This window comes from Phasianus colchicus, chromosome 1 (genome assembly GCF_987193195.1).
Source record: "Phasianus colchicus chromosome 1, bPhaCol1.hap1.1, whole genome shotgun sequence".
NCBI classification, from domain to species: Eukaryota; Metazoa; Chordata; class Aves; order Galliformes; family Phasianidae; genus Phasianus; species Phasianus colchicus.
In genome coordinates this window covers 4019570-4037158 of record NC_143436.1, presented here as the reverse complement: position 1 = coordinate 4037158, position 17589 = coordinate 4019570, and the positions used below count along the sequence as shown (strand labels likewise).

General features: G+C 43.4%; 1 long non-coding RNA gene across 1 annotated transcript; it reads right to left on the bottom strand.

Moving 5' to 3' along the window:
* Nucleotides 1–779: 779 nt before the first annotated feature.
* On the bottom strand, nt 780–3804 carry LOC149919355 (uncharacterized). Its single transcript, XR_016463549.1, has 4 exons — nt 3405–3804; nt 2829–3287; nt 2389–2450; nt 780–850 (listed from the first exon to the last, which is right to left on the bottom strand). It is a non-coding gene; the product is annotated as an uncharacterized LOC149919355 (long non-coding RNA).
* Nucleotides 3805–17589: the final 13785 nt, after the last annotated feature.

The following is a 17589-nucleotide window of genomic DNA, read 5'->3' as shown; positions in this document are numbered from 1 at the left end:
AGAGATCTTCCCTGCTAGCTTGTGGGGTTATTGAGTGGGATGGCTCTGCTCCAAGAATCCTATTTCTCTTAGTGCTTGGCAGAGGAACAAGTAAGAATATCCTCTCTTTTCAACACCTGAGCATCATTCCCCACAGAAGCCCAGCCCTGCTGTTGTCTGGGCACATGTCCCTTTTGGAAGATCTGTTTGCTTCCCAGGAGCCTCCTTCTCCCAGGAGGAAGCTCATCCCTTTGAGCAGAATTGTTGATTAGTTAAAAATACCTTTTGTTTTTTAATATGCTTTTAAATGTTTAAATGCATTGTACTTGGACAGTAATTGCAATTCATACTGAGCAGTCATCATGTCAGCTGTCACAATAACAAACTGCTTAATAGATGTACACTGATGGGCTGTCGCCAGAGCTCCAGAGAGACAAAGGCTTTGGCTCCAAGGGAGATGTCATTCTTTGCTTGACAAGATCTAAACAGTCAGAAGGGCTGGCTGCTCCTGATGTACAAGTATGCCCAGAACTTCCCTTGGGCCTTTCTCTGCTCCTTCCTGACGTATGACCCAAGTTCCATCTTTGCTGGCTATATGTTTTGCAAATGCTGCTCTCTATTTTCTCGTTCCTTTCCACTCCATCTCCCTCATGTCTTGTTGCTCCTTTTTATTTTCTTACAACTGAAGATGAGCGTGACTTCAAGGCACCGTGTGTGTGTGTGCTGAGCTGGAGACACTGTTCTTAAGATGATGTGACCCGTTCACAGTATCTCCTTTAGACACTGGCAAAGTGGCACTGTGGAGCTAAAGTTCTCTTTCTACCCTCCCATGTTTGAGGGATGCTGGGAACAACTCTTCCTCTGGGAAAGGCTGTTGTGGAAAAAAAGAAGGAATTAAAGATTAGAGAGTGCTCAAGTCATGCTAGAATTGTCATTCAAACTAATTACCTGAACTAACCAGCCCTGCAGGTGAGATTTCAGCTGAGGAAGTTGTAAGAATTAATATACAGAAAATTAGCTGCCAGTGGAAATGTTAAAATTGGAAGTGAATCTTGCTGTTGAGGCCAAGGATGTGCCCACCCTTTGTGATCTGAAGTGGGCTGTGAAGTTACCTCATCCAGAGTGGCTCTGAATCAAATATGGGGTAAATTTGATGGAATCATAGAATCATTAAGAATGGGAAAGACCTTTAAGATCATTTAGATCAACCATCAGACCATACCAAAGTGCCCATTAATCATGTCCCTCAGTGCCACACCTACACATTCCTTGAACACCACCACAGACAGTGACTCCACCACCTCCCTGGGCAGCCTGTTCCAATACCTCACCACCCTTTCAGAGCAGAATTTTTTCCTAATATCCAAAATATGAGTTCCACTCCCCAGCATCAAGACCAATCCTAATGACCAAAGTATCTCCCAACAGGGTGCTCAGCATCTCATTGCTGTCCTGCATTGCACCATGTGGAATGGCAGTGCAGAAGGCCTTAACTAGAAACCTATGGTTCATAACTTAGAAATATGAGGACACACACTTCAAGGGCTGGTGTAGCCCCACTGTATTTGGACCATCACAGTGAGTGTAGAAAGTCTTGGAGGTTTTACATGAAATCAGAGAGTGCTCAGTAGAGATGTGAGGTTGAGATGACAGCTTTGTGGCAGGGTGAGAGGGATCTGCCCAATCATGACATCAACAGCACCAGATCTATACAGCAACATGCAGACAGGACCCAAGGAACTGCTCCCTCCAGGGCATGTGAGCCCCCTGGCCAGGAGTACAGTCCATATCCTGCACACACTCTGTCTTTTTATCTAGTCCTTATGTAAGGGAAGGAATTCTGAGCATGTCTGAGATCCTTTAGCAGAACCAATGACAAGGGGCAAAGTTCTTTGTGATGTCTGTTGGCTATGGAAAAATACACATCCCATATCCCAAGTGTTACTGGGACTGGTTGCACTGGGAAAAGAATTGGATCAAGTTTGACGAGTTAGGAAAAACAAGCAGGAAAAGGGAGGAAAAGGGATATTTTATGCCATTCTACAAGGTCTGAGATGTGCTACTCTCAAGCAAGCCTTCTAAATGCTGCTGTCCCTCTGCAGCCTTAGGTACTGGAGCCACGGACCTGTGCAAGCAAGAGTTGCAAGTCCTTAATTAAGATGTGGTCCTAGGGCTTGAGTGCCTTTGACAGGTCTTCATGCAGGGAACACACAGCAGCTGCCTGGTTCTGCCTGGATGCACGATGGAGGTGGCTGGAGGAGGAGAGATGTCCCCTGTCACACCTGAAGGGACATGCTGGGCACCACACGCTTGTTCTGACAGCTGATCTCCTGCCTCCCCTCTTTCCCTCTTTACATGGGGAAAAATTTTGCAAAGTATGGCACACTGTGGAAAATGACATTTGCTGACCTTAAACTGGTTATTGTGTCATCAGGGCAGGGAAGAAAGGAGCCTGTACCTTCAAAGCAGGGCTGCAAAGGTCAAGAGGGAAACAGAAAATGAAAATGCTTGTTGGAACTGCAAGATGCGAAGTGCTTGCTTTCTTCAAATACTTCAGCTAATGAGCAGGAATGTTGTTGTTTTGTTTGAAAATTGGCCCTGGAGAGGTATTTTCTGCAGCATCACCAGTCAGTGCATTGCAGATGTTCCTATGATTAGCCACAAGTCTATGAGTCCTGATGAGATGCATCCCAGAGTCCTGAGGGAATTTGCTGATGTGGTCACCAAGCCACTCTCTGATATTTGAAAAGTCGTGGCAATCAGATGAAGTCCCTGCTGACTGGAAAAAAGGAAACATCATACCCATTTTTAAAAAGGATAAAAAAGAACTACCAACCCGTCAGTCTCACCTCTATGCCAGGGAAGATAATGGAACAGATCCTCCTGGAAGCAATGCTAAGGCACATGGAAGGCAGGGAGGTGGTATAGGAGAAATAGCATGGCTTCACCAAGGGCAAATCCTGCTTGACTAACATAATGGCCTTCTATGATGGTGTCACTGCATCAGTGGACAAGGGAAGAGCCACTGATGTCATCTATCTGGACTTCAGTAAAGCTTTTGACAATGTGCCCCACAACATCTTCTCTCCAAATTGGAATTTTGGATATGGATATGATGGGTGGACTGTTCAGTGGACAAAGAACTGGCTGCAGGATTGAGTCCAGAGAGTGGCAGTCAATGGCTCAATGACTGTATGGAGAATGGTGAGGAGTGGTGTTCCTCTGGGGTCAGTGCTGGGGCCAATACTTTTTAATATCTTCATCAATGACATTGACAGTGGCGTCGAGTGCACCCTCCTGAAAGGGAGCTGCAGGAGAAAAGGGGGCAGACTTTTTAGCAGTGTCTGTGATGATAGAACAAAGGGAAATGGCTTCAAACTCAAAGAGGGTAGATTTAGCTTAGATATACGGAAAAAATATTTTACAGTGAGGTTGATGAGGCACTGGAAGCAGTTTCCCAGTGATGTGGTTGATGCCCCGTCCCTGAAGACTTTCAAGGTGAGCCTGGATCAGGCCCTGGGCAGCCTGATCTAGCTGTGGTGTCCCTGTTCACTGCAGGGGAGTTGGACTAGCTGGCCTTAAGAGGTCCCTTCCAACTCCAAGGATACTATGGTTCCATGATTCCATGATGAAAGCTCATAGAGCTCTCCTCCCTTCCAAGGGTTGCTGAAGGCTCGAGAAGCTCAAGTGAGTGCCTCAGTTTAAGTCTGCCATTGAGGTTTCAGAGAGGAGCAGATGCTGCCCTCCCTCTGCAGCTGGGAAGCGGAGACATACAAGTTAAGTGACTTTACCCAAGTTTCAGAGTGGAGTCAGGAATAGAAACAGTGTCCCTTGGCCCTTTTGGGGATGAATCATCCTTGTAAATCCTCTTGCCTTGACTGATCTGGTAAATATAGGGTGTGAGAAAGGGTGATTAAGTGACTTATCTGAAGTCACATGTGGCATTTATGGGATTTGGACACAATCCTAAACCGGCTCCACTTCTTTAACCACTATGCTTTCTCTTCTGTAGCTGTGACCCTGCAAGCGTACAAACACCATCATGTATTACAGCAGCAGAAAATAAATTCACAGCCAGCCTGGAAAATCAACTCCCTAAGGAAATACAAGATTAATCCCATATGGGAGAAGATGCAATCTAAAGCAGACTGTTAATTAATTATTATTATCTTAACCAACCCAAGTATAGAGCCAGGGACAGAAGTAAGGTTACAATTTTTGACAGATGCAGATTGATTTCTTAGAGGATCCACACCAGACAGAGCAGCTAATCCCTTTCACAAAGGTAAAATTGTTAATCTGATTTGCATGCCTGGCTGGCTGCTTTTGTCCTGCCGATTAGTTTAGAAGTCACTAGCCGGAGACAAATAAATGAGAAGTTCTGACTGGGCTTCATCCTGAAATGAATTTTTGATTGACTTCAGAAACCATCTCCCTGGGGCCATTCTCTGCCTCCTGAAACAACCTGAACTGAAAGGAGAGGAAGGAGATGGGTGGGGCTGGGGGTGAGGAAATAAATGAGACAAAAGACAGCTATTAATTAAGGTCCAGGAGCACATCTGAAGGAACTGACAGGTGGTAGCCAGCTTTAGTACCTTGTAAGTCAACTCATTAAACACCAGCCTTTGCTTGCATTTGTAATATTTGCAAAGAGAGTGGTTGAGTTTTTTCTCCAGGGAAAGCTGACCTGCTCTGCATTATGTTTAAAACATACAGCGATGCTCAAACTGAGGCTGCAATCCATGCCTGCTAAGCCGAAAGGCAAAGTTTGTTCTGCTAAAGTATGCAGTCTGTTATAACCAAGTACAGTCTTTTGTCTTAGGATCTTTCCTTTTGCTGGTGGAAGTTGGTGTTTATTTTGTCTTTTAGCCCCACGCAAATTATTGTATGTAAGGAGTTATTGAGTCTCAGGTTATCTTTGAAAATTGTTGAATTCACAGTGGAAGATAAGTTACCTGAACAATCATGGGCCAGTGATTCAGTGATAGAAGGATATTTTCTTGAGAGATGGTGTTGGTGTTTCTACTGCAATTAAAGGCATCACAGTTAGATTTCTTGCCTTCCGTTCCCAAGAAAGTTTTGCAGGACCGTATCTAATATCTTTGCTTTCTTTGTTATTTCACTGTCTTCTCACCCACCTTTTCCTAACTGTTTTAATGCTGCTGTTTCTGCTAACATCTCTCCAAGTACTTAACATTTTAGTTGTTCCAATAAGTAAAAGTTACTGATTGTATGTCCAGGATGGATAGCTGTGACACAGTACCTCTATTCCAGTAAACTGAACAGTTCTAAGACATGGGTCTCAGTACTAGGAAATTTAAAATGTTGGCGTGGGCCAAACACTATTTGTGATAGCAGGTTTGGATGAGGACACCCTGTTTTGGAAGCCAGAAGAGTGGCAGTATGAACATGCTCAGTTAACAGGGCACTATGGATTTGTTACCGTGGTAGAGAAGGGCATGGGAGAATAGATCAGAGCTAACTGCACTGCTGTTAACAGAGTGGTCAGCAGGATTGTGGCTGCAGCCTGTCCCTGAGAAGCTGTACACGTGTACCTTTGGGCCAAACCTCCCCATCGACTGAGTGGAGGATTGGCACACAGGTGGATTTGGGCATAGGCAATGATATAACAAATTCTGGGAGAGTAAAGATAGGCGCATCCTTTGGAAGCCAAACCTCAATGAAAAGGAAGCACATTCGTGTCTACAGCACCTTTCGATCTAGGAGAAACCTTGCAGACATCACTGAAATGAAGCTAGCTCTTTTTAGCTTTTGAATGAGGCCAAACCATGTAACGTTTGGAGGTTCAGCCTGCCCCAGTCCTCATGCAGCTGAAGTTCTGGCAGTCTGGAAAGATCCAAATGTCTTAACTGATCTGTCCGAGGCTCTGCTGGAGGTTGATTGCAGAGCTGAGAATAGAATCAAGTTAAAATCTCAAGCAATGGACCTTCCTTTTTCTCCTGTGCAGATCCAAAGGTGATGCCTTGTGTGATACAGCAATTAATCCTGGCTACTGCAGCAAGTTTGATGGCTGCAGTTGGTGACACCTAGTTACCCAGAAACGCTATCAGCTCTGTAACACAATTTACAATAAGTCATCATTAATTAATGCCAAGTTATGAAGTGCTTCTAGATGAAGTGACACACCAAATTGACATCAGTGCAAGAAGAGTTAATTATGGGTAATGTTACGACAATATAAGACGGAGGATTTAATGATGAATTTCAATTTTAAGTATCACTTTTCCCATGCTTTTATGCATTGTCTCAGAGGAAGGGAGTGCTTGGAGAGGAATTGGAAAAGGGCAGCATCATCATAGCTTGCATTAAAAAAAAGCGTATTGTTTGAGTTGTTTGCATGTCCATGTACACACATTGTCTGAGCTGTCCCCTCCTTACACAGCCTCATTCATATACTCTGGAACACTCAGTCAGTAAAAGGGAGGACCACAACTTGAGAAGAGGGTAAAATGACGTGAAATAAGAAACAGGGAAATACTGTTTCCATTATAGATCCAGGGAGGAGAATTTCATTGCAAATGAGGCCATGTAAAGACACAACAGGAACTGGGATTGAACCCAGTTCAATGGTTGGGCTCAGCCACGCTACTTACTTTTGTCTCAGGTGTAACCTAGATGATTTCATGCCATGTTTTCTTTCATTGAGCACTTAAACAGTACAGAAATAGATATTGCTTCTCCCAGTTCTTGTCCAGTGTGACTTGACTGTGTTGGTGTTAGTTCAGTGATAAGTTTGGTTACTCCTTTACCCTATAGCATCCCTACGATTCCCCAAAAGCCACAGTCACAGAACACCAGACTTCAAGTAAAACTTGAAGTACTACATCAGAGTAGCCCAACTGGCTGGTTTGGAAGATATCAAACAATGAACTGTGAGAAGAAATATCATACCAAGTTTTTGTCTTCATATTTCTTTAGAAGAAGAAATGAAGCCACTTGAAGAGTTGAATATTGACTAATGAACTATTGCAAGATGCATACACACAAATGACTACTTTTAAAAAACCTGAGCGTTTCTTATGCTGTAAAGAAGAGAATCCTGGAGAAATTAGTCCTAGGGGTAAAACATCCCCAAATGTCTGTGGGGATAGCATGCATTTTATTTTAAGGAGGGGAGTTTTTGGAAAGGCCAGTTTAAAAATCTGTTTAAACTGAGCTTACCTCTATATCTGTTCACCCAAAACTGCAAGCCTGCATTCAGATTCTCTCTAGAAGGTCTTCCACAATGGGCTACAAAGCCAAGCCAGAACAATTCCCTCAGCTAATCAATATACAAAGTGCTGCTATGGTTATGATCTCAGTCAAAGCAATGCACGCTCTCCTCATCACAAAGGCCTGTGAGATCAAAACCAGAAATTCAGTAAAAAAACACACTCCACTCCTGTGTAGCTGCACTTCCAAAACAAAGCAACACTGACACCGAAGTGCTTGATGCTGGCGGTCCCGCTGAGTAACAAATATGCTTGCACCCTGGGAGCAGGCCTTAAAAATAATAATAAAAGCCTAATATGAGGGGTGCTGATAAAAACAGGTAGGAAAGGAGTTAGGTTTTAACGGACAAGTGCTCAGATGCCTCACTTGAGTGGGCTTTTTCTCAGCAGTGAAAAACACGACCTAATCATTCCTCTTTGCCCAAGGACGCAAAAGACACCGCTGCCGCAATCGCAGGCCTGAACTAAGACTAAAATCTCTGAGACAAATTACTCTAATGATCTATCTCTCAGGAGGAGAGCTTGAAAAAGAAAAATATTTTCCTCTGAGTTGTTCCAAATCTGATTAGGTATGAAGAAAGCTCTTCTCACAAATTATCTGAAAGAATAAGAGGGAACAAAAGATCCCCAGATAAAAGAGAGGAGGAAAAGAGCATTTATTGCACAGGCATTTGTGGTAGAAACTGCTGAAATCAAGATAGAGGGCTGGAGCACCTCCTGTAGGAGCTGGGGCTCTTCAGCCTGGACAAGAGAATGCTCCAGGGGGGCCTTATAGTGGCCTTCCTGTACCTGAAGGGTACCTACAGGAAAGCTGGGGAGGGGCTTTTTAGAAGGGCATGCAGTGACAGCACAAGTGAAATACTATTGAAGTGGAAGAGGATAAATTCAGACTCATTATCAGGAAGGAAGTCTTTACTGTGAGGGTGGTGAGACACCAGAACAGGTTGCCCATAGAGGCTATGGATGCCCCTCTCTGGAAGCATTCAAGGCCAGGCTGGGTGGAGCTTTGAGGTCTAGAGGGAGGTGTCCCTGCCTATAGCAGGGGCTGGAGCTAGATGATCTTAAAGGTCCCTTCTAACCCAAACCATTCTATGATTCTGTGATTCTGTGATTCTTTTCTGGCCATCAGAGGGTTTAAGTTGTGTTGATCTCTCCTTGCTGGGTATTCTGGGCACCACACTAATGGCTTTAATCACCAGTATCCCATTATCAATTTCAGGTGTCCTCTGACTCACTCACATTCTAGCATTCCCGCACTCTTGTACTATAGCTCCATAATTAATAAGCCCCCATTTTGTGGATAATAACAGCCCCGAAGGTGCTGGACATTGCAGTGGATGATTTTTGTACTGATCCCTGATACTTAGAGGTTTCCTCAAGTATGAGGCCTTATACTCCTATTCTTATAAGATTTTTAAATTCTAATCCCATTTCAACAGGTTTCAGAAGGTTGTTCTGCCTTTGCTATGCAAGCATGTTCGAATGTACTTGTGTGCTACTTCAACTTGACTACACCAAATTGAAATATATTAAGACTGGAAACTCAGTGATATGTCAGGTAATGAATTTTTCAGGTGTATTTGCCAAAGTGATATAAAAATTATTTTATTTCTTTGGCTTTGTTCCCCCCGGCCCCCGCCTTTTCCTTGGCATTCAATATCCTCTTGCTTTTGTGTTAAGAAGCCAGGAGCACTAATAAATCCCATTGCTTATCTTTCCATTCCTTATGGCCTTCTACCTCTACCCAAGTAACTCTTTGGAGGATAGATTGAAACTCTGCTGTCCCTTCTAAGGAGCATGTTTGGTCTGTTTTCACATCAGTAAACTTCTTTCCATCAATGCTCTGTCACTGACTGACATTCCAACTGATGACAGACGTAAATCTCTTGTTTTGCATTGTCTCTGAGATCTCCATCCTCTCACCATATGAACACACTTCACCTCCTTTGGCGAAGACCTACATACTGCATTTTCTTGCACATCTCTGTATCTCTGCACCCACATCCATATTTGCACACCACCACAGTGACAATGAGCTGGAGATTAAAGTCATTAACTGTACACAACCAAATGATTATTAGCATAGTTGTGAAGCACATCCTACCCTGCACTAATTCTTCATTCCCTCCAGGGATTAATGCCCTTTTGTTTCCCAGGATAAGTTCCTAATGATGTTAGGGGGCATCCGAAGAACACGGTGGCACCAGGGTGAGCTCCTTAATGAGATTAGCTGAGTTTTAATTTAGATGAAAAGCAGGCAAGGCGGGAAACAAGGCATGTTATTATTTAGCATTACAGAAGATGAGTTTAGGAAACAGAGAGGCAAAGAAGTAGCAGGCTGAGGGATGGGCTGGGGACCCTGTGTGGGGAATCACAGAGATGTCCCATGAGTCAGTCTCCTGTACTCCTATTGTGCTAACCATCATATGCTTAATCCCATCATCAATATGAAGTGAGGATAGGAGGGAATTTTGGCTTTCTCTTCTCTGGGTAAAGCTGTTATTTGACTTAGTTTCCCCCAGAAAGTTTCTGAGGGTGAAGCTGGTCTATGTGCCCAGCATGATGCACTGCTCATGGTTTGAACCTGAGGAACGAGGGAGGTTTACCTGCATGTGTGAGTAGCAACCACTTTTTGCTAGTGTTCTTTCTTGCTGCCATGGCCCTAAGGGTAATCCTGATCCCTGTGTGTTGACTCAAGTTGTCATTTAATACCTCATGCTCTGTCCTATCACCATGTCACCACCTCCTTTGAGGATCTTAGAGGCTTCTCAACATTGCCATGACATTGACGTGATGACATGTTATAGAGGAAACCAAATCAGTTCTTCTGCAGCTGGGATACAGGGTGTATAGTTCAGTCCTGTCTTCAGAGAAGGATACCAGGTATTGCTTTGAGTGCCCACATTCAGCATGTATATGGTGAATGGAGGTTTCATTGGAATAGCAGCTCTTAGAAGGTGTAGTGATGCTCTGAAGACATCAGCTACATTTCTTCATCCACTACACCCCTGTGGATGAACTCTTGTATATATTACATCTCAAGACACACAGGCTGAATCACACAAACTCCAAAGGGAGTTGCATGGGACCATGCCCATTGTCTTAGCTTAGGCCACACTTGTAGTGTATGGAGGAATTTAACTTAAGTCTGTCTGAGCAAAAAGGAACCCACAGATCTGTTCTTTCACAAAGATATGGAATGGGTTTGTTAAATCACATTATCCTGTTTTCTTTGCAGCACTGAAGGCTTTGACACTTGGGCAAAAGTCAAAGCTCTGTTAAATTATCTATCACATCTGAGAGATTTCTGAAATTTCTGTGTAAACCAGGATATCTGGAGCAAAGCAAAAGAAATAAATGCTCTGCAGATGAAGAGTGGAACATTTGACAGACCTATCGGAATCAAGACCTTTGAAAAATGCAAAAGAGAGACATTTTAAGCAGAATTTTGCCTGCAAATCGGGGATGTCAGCAGAAAATGGAAAGCAGTCAGGAGAAAGCTTGATTACTTCTACTTGCTAGTTGTGAAACACATGATATTTGTAATGGTTTACACTTAGATCAGAAGAGGCTAACTGCAAAACATGAAATAGAAATCCAAAGTGAAAACTCAGAGTGAAAGATGAAGGGTTGCCTCTTTTACCTGCCATGAGACAAAGAAGAAAAAGGAAGATGGGGAAAAGTCAGTGATTTGATTCACATCTAGATGGTTCTAGAGTCAATGCAATCCATCCTACTTTTGCATGAAAACAAGCACTGTCTAAGAAAGATGCATAAGTGCACAGAAGTATGGTTGATAACCATCTCCACCCCACTTCAGCTTGCTGGTGCTAGTGGGATCATTCCTTTTTGCACCTATCAGTTTCCACTTATCCTGTAACTAACCCAGTTCCTGAACCCCAGAGATTACCCAGAGGACTAGCAGCACTCAGGTGACTAGAACTAAACTGTCACAAAAAAGAAAAACATGTCCATTCACAAAGAAAGCAAAGGAAATACTGAAATCGCATAATAATTTATGTCTTACATATTCTCCACCATTCAGCTTGGCTGCAAATCTCATGTACCGTGCTGTGGCAGCCCTTGGGGTGGAGACAGCTGGAAGTTTTGATGCACTTTGCAGTCAGATTAACAGCAGCAGTTGCTCGAATTACAGTACCTGTGTTTAGACATGGGAAGGCAATGAGGTCCTACCAGCTCTTTGTACACTTTGACTCAAGAGGCAATGGAAGCCACAGGATCACTATGATAATTCTAAACTGCAGAGACAGAAGAAGCATGCCTTGGGACTGATACTAGTTTTATATAAGCCTCTGTCTCTTTCTTTCTTGTTTTACAGACACTGATATTTTCATGCCTGCATTCTTTCCTTCTAGAGCTGTCTATTTCAAGGGAGTAGGACTACAGGGAGGAGTGCCCAGTTTTGTGGGAGATTTCTGCTTCTGTTTTCAGGAAACAGAGAGTGTCAGGTATCAGGGGTTAGTATTGACCTGATGTTTAAAGGCTTGAAATGCCTTTTTACCCATGCTTCTTAATGCCACCTGTATGAACATGATGACTTTGGTCTTTGCTCGTGTTGTCTCTCTGCTACAGTATTTCTTGCGTGGAATAATGACTGTAGCTCCTCTGTGAGGCAAGCTGTACCAACAAGGAAGTGAAATCCCAAGGAGGTTTAGCAGTGCTTCTGACATCCCTCAAAATTCCCACAAATCTCAGTGCTGATGTTGCTGGCAGATGGGAAAAGCCATAAAGGATTTGTCTGCACTGATAGCAGAGATGGGAATAGCACATGGCCCACGCTTTAACCCCAGAATCATCCATCTGCAGGGTGGCAAAGCTAAACATAAACTATAACATAAGTTTTTCTCTCATTTGAACACAGAACCATCCCCCTATATAATGGTGACCTTCCACTAGCACAGCTGTTTAAACCTCAAATCAAACCTCAGCTGGGAAAAGTTTGCTGTTTCCCATTTCACTTCCTGTGGTTGTTCCTGCAGGTCTAAAATTAAATAAAAACCTTGTGGCTTCTTGAGGACACATGGGCCCTGGCTTTTCACCTCTCTGCAAATGTGATTTGGGGTTAGGAATGAAGAACTTCTGGGACAAAAGCACGGTGCAGGTGTGCAGTAGTTCAGGCAGAATCTTCAGCAAAAAGCCAGACAGTCCTACTGATTTTGATGAACCTTGGTCAGAAGTATGAGGGATATGCCCACAGGTGGAGAAGCTGGAGGGGTTTAAGAAGTAGTACCTGTCGTTGGAAGCAGATGCCTCTCAGACAAAGTGAAGGTGTGATGTTGGCCTCAGTTTGTGACAGTGAGAAGTAAAACAGGGTCACTGCAGCCCCTGAAGAACTATGCTAGTGGTTAAAGCCATGTCATGGAGAAGCCACATTCACCTCTGCAATGAACTCAAATTGGTGATTTACAAAGGTGCCTTACTTCAATGGAACAAACTAAGCTGAAAACCAAAACAGCTGTGATGATACAATTTGTTTTTCTACAAATGATGTAAAGTTTTCCTTTATCCTGGAGCTTTGGAGTGAAGATATGGCTCTGTAGAGAAAATTCTTTCATTGCTGATGTGCCTTCTCCTCTGGCAGCAGTAATGTTCTCTACAATGGTGTCACGTCTCTAATCCAGTTAGACCTTTACCCCCAAAAGCTCCTTCACCACCTCCCCCCGTATGCAAAGACTCTTTTAGGGGTGGACACAGGATTTTCCCCACTGCTCTTTTTTGCAGCTCCCCTGAGATGTGTACCCAGTTGGGAAATACGATTGGCTACAGTGTGGAGTAGATGTGAGACAACACAAGACTGCATAGATCCAGAGGCTTAATGTCTCACTATGAGGGAGAAACCATAGTACTGAAAAAAAAACCCAAACCTCTGAGCATTAAATGGATTATGAAGGTGGACTGTGATGTGAGAATAACTGGATTTCTCTGTAAAGTGATTATTGCCACAGTAACTTGTAGGACACACTTTCACTGAGAGCTCATTTCGACATCCTTTATGGTTAAAGCCCTTTGACTGTCAGTCAGCCATACAGACCCTTAACAGAGAAGGATAACATGGTTAATAACAGTGCTCTTGTGGAGTGCTCATGCCACAGTGAAACGAGTTCTGCTATTGCCTTAGTCAGGCTGGGAAATCAGTAGCTGCCTCTGGTGGCATTGCAGTTGCAGCAGCATGAATGAGATTGAGTGTGAATCCAGATTGGATCCCATCCTGAGCAAGACACCAAGTAGCACCTCAGTGCTATCACAACTCTTGGATGAATTATGTTAACCAAGGAACTTACTGGTATAAACCCTGGCAGTTGATCGGCTTTAAGGTAAGATAGACGTGGTTCCAGCAGTGTCATGTTTATTGGCTTGGCCACAACTCAAAATGAGCATCAGGGACTGGGAAGTCCTGGAAGAGTCAGATGGGCTTTTCCTAAACGCAGGGAGAAATTTATCTTTGTCATCAAATGGATAGGAACACATTCAACTTGACCAGCCAGTACTAAAATATACCTCTTAGAAGACAAAGCATATTTTGGATTGTGCACGAGTGGAAAGGAGTAGGGACCACAGTGTATGAGGGATCATTTGAGAAATTCCCAGGACAGTAATATGGATCCTGTCTTTATCCTGCCTCCTGTAATCAACTATTACTTATAGCAGGGAACTGCTCTTCTATCACAGAGCAATGGCAGAGGCCCAGCAATGGGATCAATGGACCAGTCCCATTTCACAGAGGTAGATTGAGTCTCTAAGGTTTAAGTTCTGCCCAGGGAGCAGCCTCTTTATACATCTTAGTTATACATACTACTCTTTTCTTGAAAACTTCCAGGGACTGTGGCTTTCCTCTGAGTATTGCAAAAATTGTTATTTTATCCCAGAGCTCCTGTGGTTCAGGGATAGTCCTTGCACGAAAGGAAGAAAAACAACAACAAAAGTGAAACTCACAAAGATTTGTAGGATATCTCCAGGCCCCAGGCTATGTCCTTCCCAGTCTTTAATTTTAGTTTTGTCTAATGATGAAAACTCGGGATGCCAGTAAAGTAGGCACACGTAATTGCCATGAATCTTCATTTAGTTAGTTTTACTGCTGAGGAATCTCACTCTCCTGAAGGTGGAGGAGTTGGTAACTGGCCCATTTGCTGAGCTGACAACAGATTGATCCCTCATGCTGGGTCACCAGGAATAGCCAATCAGGGCCACCTGATGTAGTTTGAGAGAATAGATTTTGTCTGAAGAGCACTGCTGTGATATGAAGCAATGGAGAGAAAGGATAAAGACAGCAGGGAAAAGATGCTTCCATCAAATATACCTACGTAACCACTCTGCTTTAATAGCACTAATTGGTGTTTGACTTTAGTCAGATCAGAAAGATAGAGATTAATGAATAAGCTCTAGAAAGAATGGTCCTCACTGGAGCTCCTTGGTGGAGAGAGACAAGGAAAGCACGAAGGTTAAAAGTCTAATGACAAGCATCCTTAATTATTGCTCTTCCTCTGCTCCCTCCGGGAAATATTTCCCTACTCTAAATTGTCTTAAAACCACTCTAACACAGCTGAAACATTTATAGATATAATTCAGCTCAACTAACATTAAAGAATATAATGGGATTTCAGGAAAGAAAATCAAGCACAGTAAGCTTTTTAACCATCAGATGTCATTCCGAGTTGTATAGTGGGACAAATGATGCATGAATTTGGATAAACAGTGGAGATAAAGCTGACTTGTTAGGTGGAGTTGAAGTCTACCTGTCTGCAGGAGTGTGTGGTTTCCCTGCAGACTCTCCTCCACAGCAAGTGGGAAACTGCACTGTAACAATAATAGAAACTCTGCCTACATTCCTGTGGAAAAAGTCAACCTAGCTTCCTGAAACAAAATTAAGAGCTGCTGGAGATGCTGATATCTCAGTTCTGGGCGAGTAGCTCTCTGCTTTGGTAGCCATGGATGCATACTGGAGGCTTGTTTCATCTCTTCCACAGCAGCCTGGGCTCCCTGGCATCTCCAAAGTGACACAGAGGTTGGCTGCAGAAAATGGCTTAAAAGCACAATTAGCTTTTTGTAACAATAGCCTCTTTATTCTTCATTATGAAAAGACCTGAAAGAGAATTTGTTTTCCAAGATAGATGTGAAATGAAGCTCTATCGGAACAAGTAACCTTGCAAGCCAGACACAATAGCTGATATCTACCCATCACCTCTTTCCCTGCCCTCCCCAGGCAGTGCACAGCAGCTCATGAAAAGCGTGTTTTTGTCTGCTCCCCTACTTATAAATCATGCTCATTAATAATATTTTCATTTCTGGTGAAAGTAATAAAATAATAAATGTGCCTGCACAGCTCATGCGTTGCTCGGGGCTGAGCTCCCTGCCTCTCAGGCAGGAAGGTCGCTGCAGTGGGCTGGATTTGTGCCCATTGTGTAGAGGCTCTTTTAGTGGCCACGTTCAGATAATATCACTCTCTCCCTTCATTGATCTTCCTTAGACCAACTCTACATCCAATTCATAAGCAGTCAAAGGGACTTTCCCTAATAACACAGACAGGCTTCGAGTGCCCAAACCCACACAATGAGCATATTTATGTATTTACATCACTTGAGCAGATGCTGATGGCCAAGCTCATACTTTGGCTCAATTTTCATGTAGCAGATGTGAATGGAGACACCTGAGACAGTTCCTCCTGTCCTTGGGGGCTCCAGATCCAGACCTGCTTCTGAACACTGCTGCTCAAGTCTGTTTGCACATTCCTATTGACATGTGTGAGGATTATGCCATGTCCCATCCAGTGACATTCAAGGTCAGGCTGGAGCAGGCTCTGAGCTGATCCAGCTGCAGATGTCTCTGTTCATTGCAAGGCAGTTGGACTAGATGGCACTTAAAGATCCCTTGCAATTCAAATGTATCTATTATTCTATGATGCAGTTGCTCTTCATAGTATACAAACACTTTTTAAAATCCTTTTTGGAAAATCCCAAATAATTCCCAAATAATGCTGATCAGGAAAAGCTGATAGCAGAAAGGTAGAGGACCTTTAGCTGTAAAGTATAGTGAGGGAGCCTTTAAGCACCAAAGCTGGATACTGGGTGCTGTATGAGGAGTAATCAGACTGTGACTGCATCATGGAAGGTGTTATCCAAGCAATTAAGTTAGGTAAAGCCTGAGGAGATTTATTTTCCCTAAGGTTTCTCAGAAAGGTAATAGCAGGACTGAGATTTGAAAAGTGCTTTCTGAATTTTCACAAGTACCCTTCCTGATGGGAATCTGTGAGCGTGGTGGTGGGTTGGTGATTGGACTAGAAGATCCTAGAGGTCTTTTCTAACCTTAATGATTCTATGATTCAATGATACCTGAAAAAAAAAAACCACCCACCAGAGTCAGAAAAAGCAGAAGTGACAGTAGATGACTCATCTCTGTGAATCTTCCAATTAGCACAATCAGTGGGATTCAAAGGGCAAGATGTGGTTCCTTTCCTCTGGTAAAGAAGCATCGCTGCATCCCAAATTGATTAGTGGAAAGGTCCAGGATACAAACCAACTGATTACACTGGACAAACAGATTCATAAGGAAAACAAATAAGAAGACAGCCATATCATACATGAAATCTTCATAGGATGAAACAGAAAATAAAACATTACATAAGGCCTTCGTTTTAAGGGGACCTATTTCTCTTAGAGGGCAGGAAAGGGTCACATCTTTTTGACTGCAGTATTATAGGAGCAGCTGATTGCTGATTCCCTGCTGTCCAAAGGCCTTTTTGAAATATGACCTGAGCCTGAAAGTCAGAAAAAAATGATGGTTGGGCAGACCCAGGCTGGCCCCAGCAAAATGAACTCACTCCTCATAGATAGCTGGGGAACTAGACAGTTGGAACTAGATGATCTTTGAGGTCTCTTCCAACTCAAGCCATTCTATTTTTCCGCAAGTCTGTGACATGGAAGCTGCACTGGGAGCTATAGCTGGATGTCCAAGCACATCTGGGTCACAGCTAGAGCTCTGCAGCTGAGGGAAGCTCAAGGCTTGTGCTGGGGGCAGGCCAATGGGGAGCAGCTTATGCAGACCTCTACCATCCAAGTGCTGTTCAAGATAATCCATAGTGTTTGCTTTCTAGTGGACTTGTTGAAACTTTCCTTGACTTAGGTCAGCTAAGCAAAGTCACAATGAATTCTTGAGCTTGGTTCAGGGGATACACAGGTCAGAGGCTGTTCCCAATAGTCAGGGTGGACAAGGCTGCTCTATTCTGGTACGAAGAAAGTTCAGTTGTGTGGAAGAGAGCTGTGCCCCTGGGCCAGGAGGTGATTTCCATTCTGCTTAATTTGGTAGCACAGATGTAGTCTGACAACACTCACTAGCCCTAGGAAGTCAGGGTATACAGTAATCA